This window comes from Schistocerca americana, unplaced genomic scaffold, assembly GCF_021461395.2.
Source record: "Schistocerca americana isolate TAMUIC-IGC-003095 unplaced genomic scaffold, iqSchAmer2.1 HiC_scaffold_588, whole genome shotgun sequence".
NCBI classification, from domain to species: Eukaryota; Metazoa; Arthropoda; class Insecta; order Orthoptera; family Acrididae; genus Schistocerca; species Schistocerca americana.
In genome coordinates, this window is record NW_025726333.1 from 37,501 (window position 1) to 42,500 (window position 5,000).

Below are 5,000 nucleotides of genomic sequence, written 5' to 3' on the forward strand. Positions count from 1 at the left end.
CGCTGATTAGTAATAGATAGAGCCATCAGAATACAGATAATGTATACAACTGTCCGTATACATGCTGAAAGACTCTGCTCACAATCACAACCACACGTCAGCCACACACCCTTATCACGCACTACTCTCTGCCTGTAACACGCACACAGACAATATGTAAGCACCAGCATGGAACAACACCCAGTGCATCCTCTCCGCCACATTAGACAATCCACACTGTCATAACCAGACTGGGAGGTCCACTCAGAAAACAGAATATCCCACCCACCCGACAACCACCATTGCTCAGCCAAGCCACCAACACCCACACATGTCCTACACAGGGGTGCACCCAACATCACAATACTGCCTCCTCTCACAGCACACAAACAATGGCAGGAATGAAAGACACAGGTCTGCCACAAGCATGGAATGAGAGCGCCGCCTGTCATGAGCCAAAGGTGCATCCTGACGTGGCAAATCAGATGATGCCGCAGGCATCCACTTACTATAATCACAATCAACAAACCGGCCGCCCCGCCCCGCCCCCCATTAAACCTTTCCTTACAACAATGTGTACCTTAACCTAACCTATATCGTACCGTAACCTAACCTATATCGTACCGTAACCTAACCTATGTCGTACCGTAACCTAACCTATGTCGTACCGTAACCTAACCTATGTCGTACCGTAACCTAACCTATGTCGTACCGTAACCTAACCTATGTCGTACCGTAACCTAACCTATGTCGTACCGTAACCTAACCTATGTCGTACCGTAACCTAACCTATGTCGTACCGTAACCTAACCTATGTCGTACCGTAACCTAACCTATGTCGTACCGTAACCTAACCTATGTCGTACCGTAACCTAACCTATGTCGTACCGTAACCTAACCTATGTCGTACCGTAACCTAACCTATGTCGTACCTTAACCTAACCTATGTCGTACCTTAACCTAACCTATGTCGTACCTTAACCTAACCTATGTCGTACCTTAACCTAACCTATGTCGTACCTTAACCTAACCTATGTCGTACCTTAACCTAACCTATGTCGTACCTTAACCTAACCTATGTCGTACCTTAACCTAACCTATGTCGTACCTTAACCTAACCTATGTCGTACCTTAACCTAACCTATGTCGTACCTTAACCTAACCTATGTCGTACCTTAACCTAACCTATGTCGTACCTTAACCTAACCTATGTCGTACCTTAACCTAACCTATGTCGTACCTTAACCTAACCTATGTCGTACCTTAACCTAACCTATGTCGTACCTTAACCTAACCTATGTCGTACCTTAACCTAACCTATGTCGTACCTTAACCTAACCTATGTCGTACCTTAACCTAACCTATGTCGTACCTTAACCTAACCTATGTCGTACCTTAACCTAACCTATGTCGTACCTTAACCTAACCTATGTCGTACCTTAACCTAACCTATGTCGTACCTTAACCTAACCTATGTCGTACCTTAACCTAACCTATGTCGTACCTTAACCTAACCTATGTCGTACCTTAACCTAACCTATGTCGTACCTTAACCTAACCTATGTCGTACCTTAACCTAACCTATGTCGTACCTTAACCTAACCTATGTCGTACCTTAACCTAACCTGTATTGCGCCTTAACCTAACCTGTATTGCGCCTTAACCTAACCTGTATTGCGCCTTAACCTAACCTGTATTGCGCCTTAACGTAACCTGTATTGCGCCTTAACGTAACCTGTATTGCGCCTTAACGTAACCTGTATTGCGCCTTAACGTAACCTGTATTGCGCCTTAACGTAACCTGTATTGCGCCTTAACGTAACCTGTATTGCGCCTTAACGTAACCTGTATTGCGCCTTAACGTAACCTGTATTGCGCCTTAACGTAACCTGTATTGCGCCTTAACGTAACCTGTATTGCGCCTTAACGTAACCTGTATTGCGCCTTAACGTAACCTGTATTGCGCCTTAACGTAACCTGTATTGCGCCTTAACGTAACCTGTATTGCGCCTTAACGTAACCTGTATTGCGCCTTAACGTAACCTGTATTGCGCCTTAACGTAACCTGTATTGCGCCTTAACGTAACCTGTATTGCGCCTTAACGTAACCTGCATTGCGCCTTAACGTAACCTGCATTGCGCCTTAACGTAACCTGCATTGCGCCTTAACGTAACCTGTATTGCGCCTTAACGTAACCTGTATTGCGCCTTAACGTAACCTGTATTGCGCCTTAACGTAACCTGTATTGCGCCTTAACGTAACCTGTATTGCGCCTTAACGTAACCTGTATTGCGCCTTAACGTAACCTGTATTGCGCCTTAACGTAACCGATATTGCGCCTTAACGTAACCTATATTGCGCCGTAACGTAACCTATATTGCGCCGTAACGTAACCCACATTGCCCCTTAACGTAACCCACATTGCCCCTTAACGTAACCCACATTGCCCCTTAACGTAACCCAACACACGTTGGGCCTTAACCCAACACACGTTGGGCCTTAACCCAACACACGTTGGGCCTTAACCCAACACACGTTGGGCCTTAACCCAACACACGTTGGGCCTTAACCCAACACACGTTGGGCCTTAACCCAACACACGTTGGGCCTTAACCCAACACACGTTGGGCCTTAACCCAACACACGTTGGGCCTTAACCCAACACACGTTGGGCCTTAACCCAACACACGTTGGGCCTTAACCCAACACACGTTGGGCCTTAACCCAACACACGTTGGGCCTTAACCTGCTCTGTAATTGTCATACGACGCGTTAAATTAGTGTAGTGTTGCCTAACTGCAACCCCCGCAATATAGTTTGCTACTCGCACTGCCCGGTCCCCAGTGTATCGCTTCATGTTAAACACCTTGCAGCTATACACTGTAATGTGGATGGCAGCAGGACGTACATGCTCAATGCCCTTTGCAGTTGTTCATTGGCATTTGCAGTTGTTCATTGGCATTCGCATGTGCGAAGCACTTAGCCTACGCTGTGGTACGGCCTGTGTCAACTGTCCGCTGATGTTGTACGTCCAAATCACACACTGTACTGCACATTGGTCCTCATGTACTGAATGATACATCGTGGTACATGTGACCGTACAACGACTGCGCCAACAACGGCGAACCATGCGGTCCAAATGTTGTGCACTCAGCTACGTGTCGTCTCCCTATAAGAGCTGGATTGCAGTGTGGTATGCCCTGGATGGCGATCAGCATGAGCCGTCTGTTGATGTAGTGGCGCGTGTTGTCAGACGTAGTCGTCTCTTCTCACACACCGTGATAGCATGGTGCACTGCGTTCCACATCTGCGACATGCGACAGAGGCCGGTTGACAGTCGTTCGCGCAATGGACATCGCATACGTACGGGGGCCACCTTCCACGTGTTCGCGAAGCGTGCACATGTTGTTGCGTGTATGTGGGCAGACATAGTGTGTCGTGACACCTGACACAGGCATGCAACAATCGTTGAATTTGCAAATGGCGATGGACGCCTACGTTTGCTGGTGACGTTATGCAAATGAACAACTGGTAAACCGTTGTGGTGCGGTTGTTCTCGCTAGAGGTGAATCAGTGATGGCGACGATCGGTTGAGCTACCAACCGGTTGTTCCAGCGATACCCACCATGCCCACGAACGTGAATGGCATCTGGGTGTGAAGCGATACGCGGCGGTGGCTGGGTGGGACCGTCCCCGGCCGGTGAGGGGGGGCCTCCCGGCGTGCTGGCCGCGCGGTGCGTGGGCGCACGCGCTACAGCCGGCTGGTGGGGGCGGCCAGTGGCAGGCGCGCCGGCCGACGGAGGCGGCAGGCGGCGCAGCTGCGCGCCGGCGCACCCTGCACGCGGCGCCGTGCGGCCAAAGTAGGTCCTCGCGGGCCCGGTGCGAAGCGCGGTGGACATCTGCAGTGTGCTGGTCCGATTGAGGACTGTGTGCGCTGAGGATGCGCCGCCGCCCGGCGCTCGGCGCCGCGACGCCGTATGCTGCTCGGTCGCCTCTGCGGTTCTCGCAGGTGGTTTGTATCGCAGCTGTGCGGACGTGTTGGCGCGTGCGCTGTGCTGGGAGAGTTCGCTTCGGCACCCAAGTGGGGCTTTTGTCCTTCTGTGGCGCTGGCGTTGGAGCTGCCGGTCACCGTAGGTGGCGCGTGTTGTCTCCCGCCGGCAATGCCACGACAGCACGCTCCCGGGCCTCTGTCGGCAGCGGCAAGCTCAGTTGGGAGCACGGGTGGTCGCACCTAAAGCGTCTACTCGCCAAACTCCGGGCGATTGCGCCTCTCTCGAACCCGACCAAGTACTTAGGACGGCGCTGCGCGCCGCCGGGACCTGAGAGGGTTTCGAGGTGTATTGTGCAGGGGAGCTCAGCCTCCTCCTGTTTGCAGAATAATTGAGCGGACGCTTGCGTGTTCGCGCGGGCCCCCGGGACACACTCCCGGGCGGCCGGCTGCTCAGCTCTAGTTGACGCAGCTCCCTGGTTGATCCTGCCAGTAGTCATATGCTTGTCTCAAAGATTAAGCCATGCATGTCTCAGTACAAGCCGCATTAAGGTGAAACCGCGAATGGCTCATTAAATCAGTTATGGTTCCTTAGATCGTACCCACGTTACTTGGATAACTGTGGTAATTCTAGAGCTAATACATGCAAACAGAGTCCCGACCAGAGATGGAAGGGACGCTTTTATTAGATCAAAACCAATCGGTCGGCTCGTCCGGTCCGTTTGCCTTGGTGACTCTGAATAACTTTGGGCTGATCGCACGGTCCTCGTACCGGCGACGCATCTTTCAAATGTCTGCCTTATCAACTGTCGATGGTAGGTTCTGCGCCTACCATGGTTGTAACGGGTAACGGGGAATCAGGGTTCGATTCCGGAGAGGGAGCCTGAGAAACGGCTACCACATCCAAGGAAGGCAGCAGGCGCGCAAATTACCCACTCCCGGCACGGGGAGGTAGTGACGAAAAATAACGATACGGGACTCATCCGAGGCCCCGTAATCGGAATGAGTACACTTTAAATCCTTTAACGAGTA

At 51.5% G+C, this 5,000-nt stretch overlaps 1 non-coding gene across 1 annotated transcript in view; it reads left to right on the forward strand.

Moving 5' to 3' along the window:
• Positions 1-4,441: 4,441 nt before the first annotated feature.
• The window catches only part of LOC124587192, a 1,910-nt gene continuing 1,351 nt past the window's right edge, over positions 4,442-5,000 (forward strand). The window contains exon 1 of the ribosomal RNA XR_006975332.1: positions 4,442-5,000. This exon is cut by the window's right edge and continues 1,351 nt beyond it. This is a non-coding gene — a ribosomal RNA (small subunit ribosomal RNA).